This window comes from Panthera onca, chromosome X (assembly GCF_046562875.1).
Source record: "Panthera onca isolate mPanOnc1 chromosome X, mPanOnc1 haplotype 2, whole genome shotgun sequence".
Classification (NCBI taxonomy): Eukaryota; Metazoa; Chordata; class Mammalia; order Carnivora; family Felidae; genus Panthera; species Panthera onca.
In genome coordinates, this window is record NC_138357.1 from 74,030,939 (window position 1) to 74,052,551 (window position 21,613).

Genomic DNA, 21,613 nt, shown 5'->3' on the forward strand with positions numbered 1-21,613 from the left:
TTTATTTTCATTTTCATTTAGTTCAAAATATTTTCAATTTCCCTGCCTCTTCCTTTTGATGCACAGGATATTTAGAAGTGTGTTGTTTAATTTACAAATATTTAGGAATTTCTCAAGTTATTTTGTTATCAATCTCTAATTTAATTCCATTATAGTTTAAGAACATTTTTTTTGTATGATTTGTATCCTTTTAAATTTGCTAAGGTTTGTTTTATGGCTTAGATTATGGTCTATGTTGGGTGATCATTTCAAGTGTACTGGGAAAGAATGTCTATTCTGCTATTTTTGAATGGGGTGCTCTATAGATATCAGTTAGGTCAAATTGATTGATTGTGGTGTTTAGGTTATCTGTATTCTTTACACATTTTCTGACTACTTTTTCTATAAATTACTAAGAAAGGAGTGCTGAAGTCTTCAACCATACTTGTGAATTGCTTCTTTCAGATTTATCAGTTTTTGCATCATATAATTGCAAGGTGCATACACATTTAGGATTTTTATGTCTTCCTGAAGAACTGACACTTTTATCATTATGTAATATCTCTCTTTATTCCTGATAATATTCCTGGTTCTGAAGTCTAGTTTTTCTGAAGTTAATAAAGATACTCCAGCTCTCTTTTGGTTACAGTTTTCATGGTATTTGTTGCTATCTTTTTACTTTTAACATAATAGCTTTTTATATGTAAAGTATGTTTCTTATAAACAGCATACAGTTGGATCTTACTTTTTTACCCGATCTTTGTATTGTAATGGATATATTTAGATCACTTACATTTAAAGTGATTATTGATATAGTTGGCTTTATATATACCATCTTAAAATTTGTTTTTTGTTTGTTCCATCTGATTTTTGTTTCTTTTCTTTTTCTGATTTCTTTCTGATTGTTTTTTACCATTCTATTTTTTAAAATTTTTATTAACATTTATTCATTTTTGAGAGTGAAAGAGACAGAGGGTGAGCAGGGGAGGGGCAGAGAGAGAGGGAGGCACAGAACCCGAAGCAGGCTCGATGCTCTGAGCTGTCAGCACAGAGCCCGACGCAGGGCATGAACTCACAGACCGCGAGATCATGACCTGAGCTGACGTCGGACGCTTAACTGACTGAGCCACCCAAACGCCCCTATCATTCCATTTTTTAATCCTTTTTTTGGATTATTAGCTATAATTCTTTGCTGTGTTAGTTTAATGGTTGCTTTAGGGTTTATATTAGATATCTTTAATATATCACAGTCAAGTGACATATTCAAGTAATTTATGCTGTTTCTTTTATAGTATGGGAAACTTATTAACAGCATACTTCCACTTCTCTCTTCCTGGCCTTTGTGCCCTTGCTTTCATATATTTTACTGCTATAATACTATAAGCTCTGTCATACATGGTTGTTTTTCTTTAAACAACCAATAATCTTTTAAACATTTAAATGATAAGAAAGGAAAGTCTTTATATTCGTACATATGGTTACTCTTTCTGCTTTTCTGATGCTTTTCATTTATTTGTATAGCCCAAGGTTTCCCACTGGTATCATTTACCTACCATTTGAAAGAATTACTTTAATATTTCTTGTAGTGTAGGTCTATTTTATGTTTGAAATCATCTTTATTAAAACTTCAAGTCTTTTTGTAATAACTTATTGAGATATAATTCACATATCATATAATTCACCCATTTAAGGTACATAATTCAATGACTTTTAGTATATTCAGAGTTATGCATACATCATCACAATCAATTTTACAAATTTTCATCACCCCAAACAGTAACCCTGTATCCTGTAGCCATTACCTGTCAATCTTCCATTCCCCATTCTCAGCCCTAAGCAGTCACTAATCTAATTTCTCTATATATAGATTCTCCTATTCTGGACATTTCATATAAATGGAATCACACAACATGTGGGCTTCTTTCACTTAACATATGCTTTCAAGGTTTATTCGTTTTGTGGTGTGAATCAATATTTTATTCTTTTTTACAGATGAATAATATTACATTGTACAGACAAGCCACATTTCGTTTATCCATTCATCAGTTAATGGACATTGGGATTATTTCCATTTCTTTTGGCTATTATGAATAATGCTGCTTGAAATTTTGTATGAAAGCGTGTATGTGGACATAAGTTTTTATTTCTTTCTTTAATGTTTATTTATTATTTTGAGACAGAGAGAGAGAGAGAGAGAGAGAGAGAATGAGTGGAGGAGGGGCAAAGAGACAGGGAGACACAGAATTTGAAGCAGGCTCCAGGCTCTTGGCTGTCAACACAGAACCCAATGCAGGGCTTCATCTCACGAAGCAGGAGATCATGACCTGAGCTGAAGTCGGACACTTAACCGACTGAGCCACCCAGGTACCCAATAAGTTTTCATTTCTTTTGGATATATATTTAAGAGTAGAATTTCTGGGTCATATGGTAACTTTATGTTTAACCTGTTAAGGAACTACCACCCTGTTTGCCAAAATGAATGCACGATTTTACCTTTCCACAAGCAAATTATGAGGGTTTAAATTTTATCACATTTTTGCAGACCCTTGTTATTTCATATACTTTTTATATTTGTATTATAGCCATCACAGCGGGTGTGAAGTGATTATTTTATTTGCATTTTCATAATGACTACTGGTGTTGAACATCTTTCATTTCCTTACTGTCATTTTACCTGTCTTCTTTGAAGTAGTATCTATTCAAACTTTTTGCCCATTTAAAAATTATTGTCTTTTTTACTGTTGATTTATTAAGAGTAATTTACATATTACATATACATGTTTATTGTCAGATATATAATTTGAAAATATTTTCCCCCATTCTACAGGTTTTCTTTTTTAATTTCTTGATAGTTTTTTTTTTTGATGAAAGGTAGTTTTAAATTTTAATAAAATCCAATCTTTTTGCTGTGCTTTTGGTGTCATAGCTAACTCAAAGTCACAAAGATTTGCTTCTATATTTTCTTCTCACAATTTTATAGTTTTCAGCTCTTTTATATCTATAATCTATTTTCAGTTAATTGTGCATGATATAGATACTCATTTTTCCCACATTTAATTCTCATTTGTCAAAAAACATTTGTTAAGTTCTGCCTTTACCCGCTGAATCACCTTGCACTTTGTAAAAATTCATTTATAAAAAGATGTTTGGATCTATTTCTGTGCTGTCTGTGCTTCATTTTATTTATCTGTGTATCAATTTTTTGTCACCAATAACAACTGTCTTTATTAATGTAGCTTTACATTCAATCTTGAAATCAGATAAGGGTAAGTCCTCCAATTTGTCCCTTTTAAAAATGTTTTTAGTTATTGTAGGTTCTAGCATTCTCATAAAAATTTTATTTCTATGTTTTTATCATTTTATTTTATTTGTTTCATCATAATAAATGTACTCTTTAATCCTTGTCACCTATTTCACCCAGTCTCAAATTTAAATTTTAGAATTGGTCTTTTAACTTATTTTTTTAAAGCCAGTGGAAAATTTTAATGGCTTTGTATTAAATCTATAGATCAATTTGGGGAGAATACCATCTTAACCATATTAAATCTTCCAATCCATTAATATGGCATAGCTTTTAGATTAGACTTTCTTTATCTCTGCAATATTTTGAAGGTTCTTTTTTTAAGATTATTTATTTATTTTGAGAGAGAGCACAAGCAGGAGATGGGCAGAGAGAGAGGAGAGAGAGAGAGAGAGAGAGAGAGAGAGAATCCCAAGTAGGCTCTGCACTGTCAGCACAGAGCCCGATGCAGGGCTCTAACCCACAAGCCCATGAGATCATGACTTGGGCCAAAACCAAGAGTTGGACGGTTAACTGACTGAACCACCCAAGCACCCCTTGAAGATTCTAATGTACAGATATTGGATATCTTTTTAATGTTTTGTTTTGTTTTGTTTATTTTTGAGAGAGAGAGAGACAGAGTGTGAGCAGGGGAGGGGCAGAGAGAGAGGAAGACACAGAATCCGAAGCAGGTTCCAGGCTCTGAGCTGCCAGCACAGAATGCAATGCGGGGCTTGAACCCACAAACAGTGAGATCATGATCTGAGCAAAAGTTGGAAACCCAGCCAACTGAGTCACCAAGGCACCCCTCGGATATCTTTTTAAACATTTATTCCTTCCACTTAATATTCAGTGTTTTTGGATGTGCAAAATAATTTTACATTTCATTTGTTAGTATGTAAGCATACAATCAATTTTCTTACTACTCAGTGTTCTATGTGTTGTGTTCTATGACCTTGTTAAACTCATTGACTGTAAATTATTATTCTAATCATTGTTTTGTTTTTGCTATACCTTTTCATTTTAACCCCTCTTGTGAGTGTGTATCAGTATGTCACTGAAATTTTAATGTGAATTTTTTGATAATTAATGGCATTCTACATTATTTTGAGGTTAATTTGCCTTTCCAAAAATTGAAATTTGCTTGGCACACAATATTATATTACTTTCAGGTGTATAACATAGTGATTCATCAACTGTATATGCTATGCTATGCTCACCACAAGTGGACATACCATCTGTCACCATACAACACTATTATACCATTGACAATATGCTGTACCATCCATTCTTGGGATTTTTTGTTCCATTACTAGAAGCCTGTACTTCCCACTTCCTTTCACCCATTTTGCCCTGCCACTGGAAAGCACCAGTTTCTTCGCTGTGTTTATGGGTCTGCTTCTGCTTTGTTTGCTTAATCATATGTTTTGTTTCTTAACTTCCACAAGTGAGTGAAATTATATTGTATTTGTCTTTCTCTGACTGGTTTATTTCACTTAGCATTATACCATCTAGATCAATCCATGTTGTTGTGAATGGCAAGATCTCATTCTTTTTATGGATGAGTAATATTCCATGGTGTGTGTGTGTGTGTGTGTGTTCTACATCTTCTTATCCATCCATCTGTTAATGGACACTTGGGTTGCTTCCATAATTTGGTTATTGTAAATAAATACTGCAATATACATAGGGGTGCATATATCTTTTCAAATTAGCACTTCCATTTTCTATGGGTAAATACCCAGTAGTGGAATTACTGGATCATATGGTAATTCTATTTTTAATTTTCTGTGTGAAGTTCATATAGTTTTCCACAGTGGCTGCATGAGTGTGCATACCCACTAACAGTGCATGAAAATTTATTTTCCTCCACATCCTCACCCAACACTTGTTATTTCTTGTGTTTTTGATTTAGCCATTCTGACAGGTGTTAGGTGATATCTCACTGTAGTTTTGATTTGCATTTCCCTGATGATCAGTGACGTTAAGAATGATCTTGTCCATTTGTATGTCTTTGGAAAAATGTCTGTTCATGTCTTCTGCCAATTTTTTAATTGTATTATTTGGGATTTTTAGTGTTGAGTTGTATAAGTTCTTTATATATTGTGCATACTAAGTCCTTAGATATGTCATTTGCAGATATCTTCTCCCATTCAGTAGGTTGCCCTTTAGATTTGTTAATTGTTCCCTTTGTTGTGCAGAAGCTTTTTATTTTGAGTGAGTCCCATCAGTTTCTTCACGCTTTTGTTTCCCTTGCCTTAGTAGACATAACTAGAAAAATTTTGCCATAGCCAATGTCAAGGAGATTACTGCTTGTGTTCTCCTCCAGGATTTTTATAGTTTCAAGTCTCACACTTAGGAATTTAATCCCTTTTTTGACTTCAAGTTTTTATTTAAATTCTAGTTAGTTAACAAATACAGTAAAGTTGGTTTCAGGTGTAGAATTTAGTGATTCATCACTTACATATAACATCCAGTGCTCATCACAACAATTACCCTCCTTAATACCATCACCCATTTAGCCCATCACCTGCCCACCTGCCTCCATCAACCACCAGTTTGTTTCTACAGTCTTTTATGGTTTGCTTCCTTCTCAGTTTTTTCCCTTCCCCTATGTTCATATGTTTTGTTTCTTAAATTCCACATATGAATGAAATCATATGGCATTTGTCTTACTCTGACTGACTTATTTTACTTAGCATAATACACTCTAGCTCCATCTACATCATTGCCAAAGGCAAGGTTTCACTCTTTTTGATGGCTGAGTAATATTCTGTTGTATATGTATATATATATGCCCCATATTCTTTGTCCATTCATCAATCAGTGGACACTTGGGCAGCTTCCATATCTTGGCTATTGTAAATAATCCTGCTATAAACATAGGGATGCATATATCCTTTTGAATTCATGGTTTTGAATTTTTTCAGTAAATACCCAGTAGTGCAATTGCTAGATCATAGGGTAGCTCTATTTTTAACTTTCTGAAGAACCTCCGTACTCTCTTCTGGAGTGGCTGCACCAGCTTGCATTCTCACCAACAGTGCATAAAGGGTCCTTTTTCTCCATATTGTCACCAACATTTGTTTCTTGCATTTTTATTTTAGCCATTCTGACAGGTGTGAGGTAGTATCTCATTGTAGTTTTGATTTACATTTCCCTGATGATGAGTGATATCAAGAATCTTTTCATGTGCCTGTTTGCCATCTGGATGTCTTCTTTGGAGAAAGGTCTTTAAACAAATAGTTTTGCCAAAGTTCTATGTTACTCATCTCTTTAAGGAAACAATTTATTTTGTAAATCTTCTATGTTGTTTTTTCTCTTCTCTATTTCATTATTTCTTTTATGCTTATTATTCCCTTTTTATATTTTCTCTATGCACTTTTTCCAAACTTATGACTTGAATGTTCAACTTTTGTTTTGTTTTGTTTTTTAACATTTCTTTTTTACTGTTAAACTTATCTAGTGTCATAAATTTTGGCCTATATACCTATATAACTTTTTCAGGTATGGTCACCAAATTTTGACACGTATAGTTTTATTATTCTATTCTAGCATTTCTTAATTTTTATGCTTCCTTTTTGTAACTAAAATGTTATTTATTACTATGTATTTTTTCCCAAACATATGTGATCTGTTAGTTGTCCTTTGTTATCGATGTCTCTTGTTATTGTATGAACTTTTATAGTAACATTATTTATAATAGTTCCAAAGTGGAAACAATCAAACTGACCATCAACTGATGAAAGTCTAAACAAAATGTGATATATTTCTAAAATGGATTTTTATTCATCAATTAAAAAGAATGAAGCACTGATTTACTCTATAAAATTGATAAGTGAAAGAAGCCAGACAGTAAAGGTCACATATTATATAATTCTTTTCATATGCAATGTCCAGAATAGGCAAATCTATAGAGACAGAAGGTAAAATAATGGTTGGTACAGCCTGGTTGCTAGAGGCAGGTTTCTGGGGAAATGGGGAGTGACTGCTAATGAGCATAGGCTTATTTTTTTGAGGTGATGAAAATATTCTAAAATTTATTGTGGTGATCATTGCTCAATTTTGTGAATATGCAAAAAAGCATTAAAAGTGTACATTTTAAATGTGTGGATTATATACTATATGAACTATGTATCAATAAAATTGTTAAACAAAAAGGATAGGTCTGTTGCAGTAAAGTATTGGTTAGATACAAGAGTGACTATAGTTTTCAGTTCTCCCAGAATAGTTATTTAAAGAACTGAAGAGTGTACTGTTTAATATTTGTTTAAAGTTTAAGTGGTTCCAATTTACTGTTTACTGATAAAGGCAGGATAAAAATGTAAAATAGTTCGTATTTTCTCCTTTATTTTGGATTCACTTATTTAGTTTAACAAGGTAGTTTACATAAGCTCACATCAACCACAAAAAGTAAGCATTTTTTAAACCACATGATGTACAATTTTAAATTGGGTTCCACATTAAATAGTCTAATGCCTCTCTTAAATTTTTTGGTCAACCAAACTCTCCCCACATCTTTGGGCTCCGTGTTTTTTTTAATGTGTTAGTTCTGGCTACAAGTAAGCTTGGCTTTGCTTTGCACAATCTCAGAATAAGTAAATCAGGATATGAAATATGTTATATGAATAAGGCAAATAAAAATTTGAGTATATGAACTGGTAGTACAATGTGAAGAAAACAGAAGAATAGAGTTAAAACAAATGAGCAACAGAACCAACTTTTTTTTGTTCCTTGGTGAATTAGATAAAATCAAATTACAGGTAACTGAGTTAAAAATTTTACTACTAAACAAGGATTACTGCTAAACCCAATTCAGTAGAGTCTAGGTACGTTTTGGGATATGAGACTGGGAATAGGAGGAATGGGATAAATTCTTAAAGTGAAAAGATTTGAGACCACATCTGTCCTATTTTAAGAAAGCATTCTATTGTGTTAATTGTGTTGGGAATATCTGAGTTTGTGGGTTAGGTAAACACTGGGCTGGCTAGAGATGGTCCATTGTGAATTAGGGCTACCTCCAGATATTTATTGGTTATATCAGCAGGACAAGTCGAGATTTACTTTGGAATATGAAATCATTTTAGTGGGTAGTAACGAAAGTTTAAAACAAATGGATAGAATTAAGTTAAGATGGTAGAGTAGTAAGAGGACCTTATGCTTGCCTTGTCCCTCAAACACAGATAGTTAAATATCAAATTATTCAGAACACCCTGGAAATCGATCTGAGGACTGAGAGAACAAACTGCACAACTAGAAGGAGAGAAGAGGCCATATTGTGGAAGGTAGGAGGTACAGAGATGTGATTTGGGGAGAAAGAATCATGAAACCTGGAGAGGACAGGGATCCCTGATCATGGGGAGAGAGAGAGAGACAGAGAGACAGAGAGACAGAGAGAGAAGTACACAGAGGATTGCATAAGAAAAACACGTCCCCAAAACCATTGACTGGGAAACAAGAGGGGATTATTATCACAAGTTTTTCACAAAGTCAGAAGTTTTAGAAGTCTGGACCATCACCAGGGTTGAGCCTGGTGGACATAGCAGAGTTCCTTTGGAGGAGGCAGAGGCCTGGAAGCAGACTGCATGCTTTGAAGATCCACTGGGAGAGATAGTTCCCCTTCTGGTATTGCATTAAGGAGAGGCAACATTGCATCTCAGGGGTCAAAAGAGCCAGCAGGGTCCAGTGAGCTGCCCTGTTCATTAGCATAGGAACAAAAGCAGCTGCTCAGGGCAGCTAACTGGGATGCTGGATGCTGGATTTTTGTTACACTTTACAATAAATTCCAAGGCTTTCTGTGGTCCTGTGACTGTTTTTTTGGGGGGACAACTAGCACCACCCACAGCATGGTGAGACCCTCCTTGAGAGGACCAACACAGGTCCTTAACACACCAAGTCCCTAAAATTTGGGGTTTTGAAACCCAGCTCCATGCCTGAGATAAAATACAAGAGCACTGCACTGCAGGGCAGGTAGATGGCTCAGACACAGATAAGGTGAAGGCAAGGATCTGGCAGAAGCCTGAGACACAAGAAGGGAGATTGTTTGCTCTTCTGTGAGGGCTCCTTGCACAGCAGCTAGCATGAACTCTCCACTCCATGGAAGAGAGTGGGTTGTCACCATTTTTCACCCTTCCCATCAGCATTGAAAGACTTCAGCAGGCTCACAGTGCATACATGGAGGCTTTAACTGCTTAAACCAAGCTCCCGGCCCCTGCAATCTGCAAGTGCCTTTTTAAGTAGGGCAAATGTGATTGAGAACCAGAGCATCAGGACCCTTCTCCAGAAGACCAGCACAAACCCCCTGCACACACCAAGTCTACTGAACATAGAGTGCTTACTAAACATAGAGTCCTGAACATATTTCAATTCTAGTGGAAATAGACCCAAGCACAGGTGTTCCTAACACAAAAAGACTGAGACCTAGAAAAAATGCATGGAGGGAAGAATTCATCCCAAAAGAAAGAACAAGAACAGGCTACAAAAAGGGAGGCAATCAAAACAGATATAAGTAATATACCTGAACCAGAATTTAAAACAGCAAGCATAAGGATACTAGCTGGGTTTGAGAAAAGCATAGAAGACACCAGGGAGTCCCTCACTACAGAGATAAAAGACCTAAAAACTAGACCGGTTGAAATAGAAAATGTTATAACTGAGATGCAAAACCGACTGTGTGTAATGACCGCAAGGATGGAAGAAACATATGAATGAATAAGTGATATAGAAGGTAAAATTATGGAAAATAATGAAGTTGAAATGAGGAAAGGAAGAAAAAATACTGGATCACGAATGTAGACTTAGGGAACTCAGTGACTCCATAAAGTGTAATACTATTCTTATCATAGGAGTCCCAGAAGAAGAGAGGGAAAAAAAGGAAGAAGGCTTATTGGAGTAAATTATACCGAAAACTTCCCTAATATGGAGAAGGAACTAGACATCCAAATTCAGAAGGCACAGAGAACTCCCATCAAAATAAAAGCTGGTCAATATCAAGACATATAGTAATAAAATTTGCAAAATACAGAGGTATGGAAAGAATCCTGGAAGCAACAAGGGAACAGAAATCCCTAAGCTTCAAGGGAAAAAAATTAGGTTAGAAGCAGATCTTTCCACAGGAACCTGGCAGGTCAGAAGGGAGTGGCATGATGTATTCAACATGCTGAATGGGAAAACTATGCAGCCAAGAATACTTTATCCAGCAAGGCTATCAATCAGAATAGAAGGAGAGATAGTTTCCCAGACAAACAAAAACTAAAGAAGCTCGTGACCACTATATCACCCCTACAAGAAATATTAAAGGGGACTCTTTGGGTGAGAGCAAAAGACTGCAAGCAACAAAGACTAGAAAGGAATAGAGAAAATCTCCAGAAACAATAACTTTACAGGTAATAGAATGGCAGAAATTCATCTCTATCAATAATCACTTTGAAAAAATTTTGTAACGTTTATTATTTTTGAGAGAGACAGAGACAGACTGAAAGCTGGGGAGGGGCAGAGAGAGAGGGAGACACACAGTCCAAAGCAGTTCAGAGCCCGACATAGGCCTTGAACTCATGGACTGCAAGATCATGACCTGAGCTGAAGTCAGCTGCTTAACTGACTGAGCCACCAGGTGCCCTATCAATAGTCACTTTGAATGTAAGTGGACTAAGTGCTTCAATTGAAAGACATCAGGTACGAGAATGGATAAAAAAAAAAAAAAAGATTCATCTGTATGCTGCCTACAAGACAGTCATTTTAGACCTAAATACACTTCCAGAGGGGCGCCTGGGTGGCGCAGTCGGTTAAGCGTCCGACTTCAGCCAGGTCACGATCTCGCGGTCCGTGAGTTCGAGCCCCGCGACGATCTCGCGGTCCGTGAGTTCGAGCCCCGCGTCAGGCTCTGGGCTGATGGCTCGGAGCCTGGAGCCTGTTTCCGATTCTGTGTCTCCCTCTCTCTCTGACCCTCCCCCGTTCATGCTCTGTCTCTCTCTGTCCCAAAAATAAATAAAAAACGTTGAAAAAAAATTAAAAAAAAATACACTTCCAGATTGAAAGTGAGGGTATAGAGAACCATCTGTCATGCTAATGGACATCAAAAGAAAGCCAGAGTAGCCATACTTACATCAGGCAAGCTAGGTTTTAAGCCAAAGACTGTACAGATATGAAGAAGGACATTATATAAAATTAGAGACCTATCCATAAAGAAGATCTAACAATTGTAACTATTTATGCTCCCAAATACATAAATCAATTAATAACAAACATAAAGAAACTCCTTGATAATAACTCAATAATGGTAGGAGACTTTAACAACTTTTTAAAATGTTTATTTATTTTTGGGAGAGGCAGAGAGAGAGAGAGAGAGAGAGAGAGAGAGAGAGATGGAGCACAAGTGGGGAAGGGGCAGAGAGAGAGGGGGACAGAATCTGAAGCCGACTCCAGGCTCTGAGCTGTCAGCACAGAGCCCAATGCTGGACTCGAATTCACGAACTGTGACATCATGTCCTGAGCCGAAATTGGACAACCAACTGAGCCACCCAGGTGCCCCCAATAATGGTAGGAGACTTTAACACCCCACTTACAACAATGGGCAGACCATCTAAGGAGAAAATCAACAAGGAAACAATGGCTTTGAATGACAGGCTGACCTGATAGATTTAATAGATATATTCAGAACATTTCATCCTAAAGCAGCAGAGTACACATTCTTTCTCGAGTGCACATGAAACATTCCCCAGAATAGATCACTTACTGGGTCAAAATTCGGGCTTCAACAAGTAGAAAAATGTTGAGATGATATCATGCATGTTTTCTGGCCACATCACTATGAAACTTGAAGTTAACCACAAGAAACAATTTGGAAGACCACAAAAGTCAATTGAGCTTGATTTCAGCTCGGGTCATGATCTCATGGTCGTGAGATTGAGGCCTGCCTTTGGTTCTGTGCTGTGGAGGCTGCTTAAGATTATCTCTCTCCCTTTTCCTTCGGCCCTCTTCTACTTGTACTCTTAATCACTCTCTCAAAAAAAAATACATAGAAGCCAATGAAAATGAAAACACAACAGGTCAATACCATTGGGATGAAGCAAAGGCAGTTATAAGAGGGAGATATAAAGTAATACAGGCCTACCTAAGGAAGCAAAAAGTCTCAAATACACAACCTAACCTTACACCTAATGGAGCTAGGAAAGGAAGAGCAAATAAAGTCTAAAGCCAGCAGAAGAAGGGATGGAATAAAGGTTAGAGCAGAAATAAATGAGATAGAAACAAAAAAAGCAGTCCAACATATCAATGAAACTAAGACCTGATTCCTTGAAAGAATTTACAAAATTTATAAACCCTTAGCCAGACTTATCAAAAAGAAAAGAGAAAGGACCCAAATAAATAAAATCATAGATGAAATAGGAGAGATCACAACCAACACCACAGAAATACAAACAATTATAAGAGAATATTATAAAAAATATATGTCAACAAACTGGGAAAACTGGAAGAAATGGATAAATTCCTAGGAACATATAGACTGAAAAATGGAGGCAGGCAGAAATAGAAAATTTGAACAGACCCATAACCAGCAAAGAAAAAAAACCCTCAATAGAATAGGGGTAGGGGGAACATATCTCAAATCATTAAGGCCATATACGAAAGACTCACAGATAATATCATCCTTAATGGGGAAAAACTGAGAGGTTTTCCTCTACAGTCAGGAACAAGACAGGGATGTCCAGTCTCACCATTGTTATTTAATATAGTACTGTAAGTCCTAGCCTCAGCAATCAGACAATAAAAAGAAATAAAAGGCATCCAAATCAGCAAAGAACTCAAACTGTTATTTGCAGACAACATGATACTCTATGTAGAATATCTGAAAGACTCTACCTAAAAAATTGCTAGGACTAATATATGTATTCAGCAAAATAGCAGGAAATAAAATCAACATACAGAAATCGATTGCATTTCTATATACCAATAATGAAGCAGCAAAAGGGGAAATCAAGGAATAGATCCCATTTACAATTGCACCAAGACCCATAAGATACCTAGGGATAAATCTAACTAAAGAGGTAAAAGATCTGTACTCTGAAAACTATGGAGCACTTATGAAAGAAATTGAAGATTACATGAAGAAAGGGAAAGGCATTCCTTGCTCATGGATTGGAAGAACAAATATTGTTAAAATGCCTATACTATCAAAAGCAATCTACACATTTAATGAAATCCCTATCAAAATACCACCAGCAGTTTTCACAAAGCTAGAACAAATAATCCTAAAATTTGTATGGAATCACAAAAGACCCTGAGTAGCAAAAGCAATCTTGAAACAAAACAAAACAAAACAAAACAAAACAAAACAAAACAAAACAAAAAAGCAGGGCTGGAGGTATCACAATTTTGGACCTTAAACTGTATTACAAAGCTGTTGTCATCAAGACAGTTTGGCACTGGCACAAAAACAGACACATAGATCAATGGAACAGAATAGAAAATCCAGAATTGGACCCACAACTCTATGGTCAACTCGTCCTCAATGAAGCAGGAAAGAATATCGAAAGGAAAGAAGATAGTCTCTTCAACAAATGATGTTGTGAAAACTGTACAGCAACATGTAGGATAATGAATCTGGACCACTTTCTACACCATACACAAAAATAAATTCAAAATGGACAAAAGACCTAAATGTGAGACAGAAAACCATCAAAATCGTAGAAGAAAACACAAGCAGTAAACTGTTTGACCTCAGCCAAAGCAACTTCTTATGAGACATGTTGTTGGAGGCAAGGGAAACACAAGCCAAACTGAAGTATTGGGACTTCATCAAGTTAAAAAGATTCTGCACAGTGAAGGAAATAATCAACAAAACTAACAGGAATCCTTAGGAATGGGAGAAAATATTTGCAAATGACCTATCTGATAAAGAGGGGGCACGTGGGTGGCTCATTTGGTTGATCATCTGACTCTTGATTTCAGCTCAGCTCATGATCCCAGGGTTGTGGGGTCAACCCCCAAGTCAGGCTGTGTGCTGAGTGTGGGGCCTGTTTAAGATTCTCTTTTTCTCTCCCTCTTCCCCTCTCCCCCACTTTTGTGTACTCTCTCGCTCTCTAAAATAAACAAAAAAGTGTTTGTATCCAAATCTCTAAAGAACTTACAAAATTCAACACCCACCAAAAACAAATAATACAGTAAAAAAATTGGCGGAAGAAATGAATAGACATTTTTACAAAGAAGACATCCAGATTGTCAACAGACACATGAAAACATGGTCAACATTTCTCATCACCAGGGAAATACAAATGAAAACCACAATGGGATACCTCTTCACACCTGTCAGAAAGACTAAAATTAACAATACAGGAAACAAAAGATGTTGGTGAGGATGTGGAGAAAGTGGAACCCTCTTGCTCTGTGAGCATGCAAAGTGGTGCAGTGACTCTGGAAAATAGTACAGAGGTTTCTCAAAAAGTTAAAAATAGAACTACCCTATTATCTAGCCATTGTACTGCTAGGTATCTACCCAAAGGATACAAAAAATACTGATTTGAAGGGGCACATGAACTGCAATATTTATAACAGCATTATCAACAATAACCACATTATGGAAAGAGCCCAAATATCCATTGATTGATGAGTGGATAAAGAATATGGGGTATATATATTCAATGGAATATTACTCAGCCATCAAAAAGAATGAAATCTTGCCACTTGCAACAAAGTGAATGGAGTTAGTGTGTATTATGCTAAGCAAAATAAGTCAATTAGAGAAAAACAAATACCATATGATCTCACTCATGTGTGGAATATAAGAAACAAAACAGATGAACATAGGGGAAGGGGAAAAATTGAGAGGGAAGCAAACCATAAGAGACTCTTAATTATAGAGAACAAACTGAGGGTTGATGGAGGGAATGTGGGTAGGGGATTGGATAAATGGGTGATGGGCATTAAGGAAGGCACTTGTTATGATTAGCACTGGATGTTGTATGTAAGTGATGAATCACTAAATTCCACTCCTGAACCCAATATTACAGTATATGTAAACTAACTAGAATTTAATTGAAACTTTGAAAGAAAAAAGTTTTTAAAAAATGAAATAGACCACAATTTCTTTATCCATTCATTAGTTGATGGACATTTAGGCTCTTTCCATGATTTGACTATTGTTGAAAGTATATACAATGGAATACTACTTGGCAACGAGAAAGAATGAAATATGGCCTTTTGTAGCAACGTGGATGGAAATGGAGTGTTATGCTAAGTGAAATAAGTCATACAGAGTAAGACAGATACCATATGTTTTCACTCTTATGTGGATCTTGAGAAACTTAACAGAAGACCATGGGGGAGGGGAAGGGAAAAAAAAAGTTAGAGAGGGAGGGAGCCAAACCATAAGAGACCCTTAAAAACTGAGAATAAACTGAGGGTCGATGGGGGTGGGAGGGAGGGGAAAGTGGGTGATGGGCATTGAGGAGGGCATCTGTTGGGATGAGTACTGGGTGTTTTATGGTAACGAATTTGACAACAAATTTCATATTAAAAAAAAAAAAAGAGTTGGATGCTTAGCTGACTGAGCCAACCAGGCACCCGTAGCCTGGAAGGCATTGTGATGCAATGGCAAAAAGTGGCTTCAGATTCATACATGGATTTAAATCTCTAGTACATCATTTAATTTCTGGGTGATCTTGGCCAAGTAGCTTAAATTCTCTGAGTTTTGGTTTCTTCATCTGTAAAATGAAGGTGACAACAGAACGTTTCTCACAGAGTTGTCATGCAAAGTAAAGGAGACCATTTATGTAAAGTGCCTGGCATAAGAGAAGTCATCAACCTATGCTATCCCCTAGTCCTCTACTTCTTTTTTTTTATTTAAAATTTTTTAAATGTTTATTTAGTTTTGAGAAAGGGAGAGACAGACAGAGTGTGAGCAGGGGAGGGGCAGAGAGAGAGGGAGACACATAATCCGAAGCAGGCTTCAGGCTCTGAGCTGTCAGCCTAGAGTCTGATGTGGGGCTCGAACTCATGAACCTTGAGATCATGACTTGAGCTGAAGTTGGGTGGGACGCTCAACCGACTGAGCTGCCCAGGTGCCCCTATAGCCTTCTATTTCTTAATCTTCCTTCCCCTCTGGTTTCTCTTCTTGTTACTGATTTATCCCAGTTAACTTATGCATCTTTTCTCCCTTTTTGTGAAAGAAGAACTGTAACATTTTAGGACAAACACACTTAAGATTTTTTACAAGAAACACAAGGGTTATAAAATTTACTTTATATCATCAATATAAAACACTCTTAAAACCTATCTCACAAATTACTGAAGCTTAAGACACACCTTTTGGAAAATTACCTTTCTTTCCAGGCTCCCAGAACATTTAAAAAACCCTCCTGGGGCGCCTGAGTGGCAAAGCCTGCTTCAGATCCTCTGTCTCCTTCTCTCTCTCTCTGCCTCTCTGTCTCTCAAAAATAAATAAATATTTAAAAAAATCCCTCTTCATATATATGTATTTCCACATGTGGATAAGAGCAAATGACAAACAAGTACTGTAATGAAATATATTAATGAAGCCAGCTGTGGTCCCAGACGGGAGAGATGAAGCAGAAGCTGGCATATTAAGTTAATATTGGATATTTATTTTATTTTCTTGGGGACGTATATTGCCTTTCCTAAAAATATATCACATATGGTTTCTTTACTTTCCTTCTATTTATACCTTGCAAATTGTGAAAACAATCTGAAATTTATAAGAGGCTGATCTGCTTCTTTGGGTTAACTGTTATGGTTCTGATTCCAGCATGAAGCACAGATAGACACATCAAGCTGATAAGCTCCTATCCTGGATGAACCTAAGCTGATGAGACTTATAGCTGTCCTGCAACTCCACATTAGAATAATCCACTAAAATGATTAACTCCAGGATTTCAGGTTTTGGTTCCTAAAACCTGAAAGGGAGTCTTGGCTGTGTTGTTATGCTGCGGACTCTTTGAATGTCCTAAAAGTTGAGAAAGCATATTTAACCAGACCACAAATCAGGATGGAGTTTCTGTGTTAGGTGAAGTATAAATTTCCTCTGAGCATGTTTTTGTTTTTGTTTTCCTATAATGATGATGAACAGGGATCAAGTTGTGGTTTTATATAAATAGTAATGTTTCTCTAGGAATATCATTGTGAGCAATCTCACTCCTTTCTGCCTCTGATGCTGTTCATCAGAACAAGAGCAATGAAAAAGCTTTGAACTCAACCAACATTTATTGAGGGGTTATTATATTCCAGGCACTTTCACATACATTATCTATAGTTAATTCTTAGAAAAATTTTTTTATGAATATATTATTTCAAGGAGAGTATACATGACTTATTCAGGTCACAGAGATTCTAAGGGGTGGAACTAGACCATATTTCAGCTCTGTGTTACCTATATTGCTCCAAGCTCTGTGTTCTTCCCACAGCATCACAGCTAAAATAGAGTGATTCCTCATCTCTGTCCTGTATTAAGACTCTGTCCTGTATTAGAGGTGGTGTTATCTTTACATACAAGAAATAGGGAAAATGGGATCTGTATTCCCCAATATTTTTTACAAAGTTTATTTTTAGATCAGTTTTAAGGTCATAGCAAAATTGAGAGGGAGGTACAGAGATTTCCCATAAAGCCCTCCACCAACACATGTACAGCCTCCCTCAAAATCAACATCTCCCACCAGAGTGGCATATTTGTTACAGTTAATGAACCTACATTAACACATCATAATCACCCAAAGTCCACAGTTTACATTAGGGTTCACTCTTGGTGTTGTACATTCTATGAGTTTGGACAAATATATAATGGCATGTATCCACCATTATAGCAGCATACATAGTATTTTCACTGTCCTAAAAATCCTCTTTTACTCCATCTATTCATCTCTCTTCCTCCTTTCCACACCCTCTGGCCCAAACCATCTTTTTACTGTCTTCATAGTTGTGTCTTTTCCAGAATGTCATAATGTTGGCATCATACAGTAGGTAGCCTTTTCAGATTGGTTTATTTAACTAATATGCATTTAAGTTTCCTTCATATTTTTTTATCTTGATAGCTCCTTTCTTATTAGCACTGAATGAAATTCCATTGTACACATATAACACAGCTTATTTGTACATTTACCTACAGAAGGACCTCTTGGGTCCTCCCAAGTTTTGGTAATCCTGAATTACCAAAGCTGAGACAGCCGAAAGAGGACCAATTTCTAAATACTCAACATCCTTTAGTACTGTTTCCTAAAAAAAACTATTTGCCTGAGAACTCATCTTCTCTTTGTCTTTCCCACTTGCTTTTCCAAGTTTCTCAAAATGAAAGCATACTTTTCAAAGGTCAAGAATTTTACTAGGGTATATTGACCCAGGGTGTAAATAACCCTTGGTGCTAAACAAAGCAACAATTTCACAAATTGATGTCCAGGAATCTTCTTTAAATTGAGGCCCTATAATTACCCCTTCCCCTCCACCTCACTAAGACCTGCATTTCCAATAAAGTTTATGTTTTATGTTTAATAATGACAAATACCATAGGATTTCACTCATGTGGAATTTAAGAAACAAAATAAATAAGCAAATGGAAAAAAAGAGAGAGAGATGCAAACCAAGAAACAGACTCTTAATTACAGAGAAAGAAATGATGGTTAACAGAGGGGAGGTGGGTGGGATGATGGATTAAATAGGTGATAGGCATTAAGGAGGGCACTTGTTATGAGGAGCACCGGGTGTTGTATGGACGTGTTCAATCACCATATTGTATACCTGAAACTAAATATTACACCGTATGGTAACTAACTGAAATTTAAATAAAAAACTTAAAAAAAAAAACCCTGAATGACCAAACTTAGACTTACCCAGTCAAATAATGTAAGGCAATTAATTGACTCAAATCTTTGATCCATGAAACAAGGTATCCTTAGGATAGCAGCACAATCCTATTCCATGGTTCATATTGACAGAAGGGTTTATGACCTTGATGTTGGTTTTCAGGATACCCTAATTGTATAATGGCTATTTGAGGTTTGTTGCTACAAATAAAATTTATGAGATCTGAAAAAAATTCATGCTATTTTTATTTATTGTGTATGAATAACAATAGCAATTGTAACTCAGTCTAGAAAACTTTTTATACTTGGAGCCTATGATCACAAGGAAATAAAAATAATTCAATATCTATGGACATGTCTTTTTTGCAGAGAAATTCAATATGGTGATCAATAGGAGACTTTCAAGTATAAAAATATATTGTAATACAATTCTGTGCAGAGAATGCAATGGACATTTGATTTCAAGAAGAAAAAGAAACAATGTAAGTTTTCTGAAGGTTAAAGGAAAGTTTACACTTTCGTGTTCAATGTTTGATAGTAGGCATCAAATTGCTCTGGTATTTAGAAACCAATGAAAACCTTTAATTTTTTTAATGTTTATTTATTTCTGAGACACAGAGAGACAGAGCATGAGTCGGGGAGGGGCAGAGAGAGAGGGAGACACAGAATCAGAAGCAGGCTCCAGGCTCTGAGCTGTCACCACAGAGCCCGACGCGGGGCTCAAACTCACAAACCATGAGATTATGACCTGAGTTGACGTTGGTTGCTCAACCGACTGAGCCACCCAGATGCCCCCCCCCAATGAAAGTGTAATATAACAGTTTTATTTTAAGTTGTCCATATGTATAGTATGCTAGATATTATACCTTTTGCAACTATTTAAACATGATGAAAAAATTTAGATGTCAACCTAAAAATATGTGAGGTAATACATAGCTTCTCAAAATTCTTCTAGGGGTTATGTGGATAAAAGTTTGAAGATCCCAATCCTTTAGGGTTGTTGTGAGGGTGAGTTATAATCTGTGAAAAGCTTCTAGGATAATGCTCAATTAATGCACCTAATATTTGAAGGACTGAATTCTAATTTTAACCCTCTTTCTTATCTGGTATTTGATCCAGGGCATTTGTTTTCCTCTGCACTTTAGCCTCATTGTCTGGATAAAGGAAAACAGAAGACTATACAAACACTTTGAATATAGGAAGTTAGACAAGCATGAGTGTACCTAACATCAGTAATATCAATGGTATTGATTATAGTGATGAAACCAGGTACAGACTTTGTAAGTCAAGGCTTATAGCAGATATGCAATAAATGCTTGTCAAATTAGTGAATGAATGCTATAAGGAACCTTGGTTGAATGAGAGACCATATACTCTTTAGTGGGCACCTTCTTTAGTATGTGCATTGGTGTTTTTAAAGCCCATTTCTGGCATTTTCTCATGAAGGTAAAAGGAGTAGGAAATAAAATCCTTCGCTGGGATGTGGCTACTCATTAATTTTCTGAAGGTGTTTCTTCTTTGGACTCTATTATACTGTGGTATAGTACAGTGGTTAAAAGTAGTGCCTCTAGAACCAGCCAGGTTAAGCTCAAGTTCAAAAACTGTCACTTAACTAGCTGTGTGTCTTTAGGCAAGTCAGTTAACTTCTCTTCAACTCAGGTATCTTTAAATAGGTATAATAATAATAATAATACTAACCTCATAGGATTGTTTTGAGGATTAATGAAGTGGGTTTATAGGATTATAGGTTTGCGGACAGAAGAATGTTCCTGCCAAATATGCCCATGTCCTAATCTTTGGAACTTGTGAATATGTTACCTTACAGGGTAAGGACAACAACAACAACAACAACAACAACAACTTTGCAGATGTGATTAAGTTAAGGATCTTGAGATGGGGAGATAATCCTGTGTTATTTGGTTGGTTCTTATAAGTGAGAGGGAGGCAGGAGAGTCAGTTTTAGAGCAATGCAGTGGGAGAAAGGCTTGATCAGCCATTACTGCCTTTGAAGATGGAGGAAGGAGGCTATGAGCCCAGGAATGTGGACAGCTTCTAGAAGCTGGAAAAGGCAAGGAAGTGAATTCTTTCCTAGAGCCTCCAGAAAGGAAAACAGCCCTCTGACATCTTGGTTTTGACCCAGTGAGGTCCATTTCTGATTTCTGACTTCCGGAACCATAAGATAAGATAGAACTATAAGAAATAGAACAACAATACAGGTGGCTTGGTCATTATTACTCTATTTACAACTCTCTTCAGTTCTGGCTTTTCCTGGCTTTCATCACAGTGCAATGTAATCTAAACACTTCTTCAAAATAAAAATGGATCCTTTTGCCCATGTACACATGATTTTCCAACCCGTAACTACTTTTGATCTCAAGGCATTGGCCTGTAACAGTGGCCTCAGTTCTACCTTGGACAATGAACAAGAGATCTCTTGGGTAAGCTGCAAGACAATTTATAACAACCTCTTCTTAGATTTTCCACTTACACATTGAAAATCATGTGCTTTAATGAAAAACCTATACAGTGAGTTGAGTCACAAAACCAT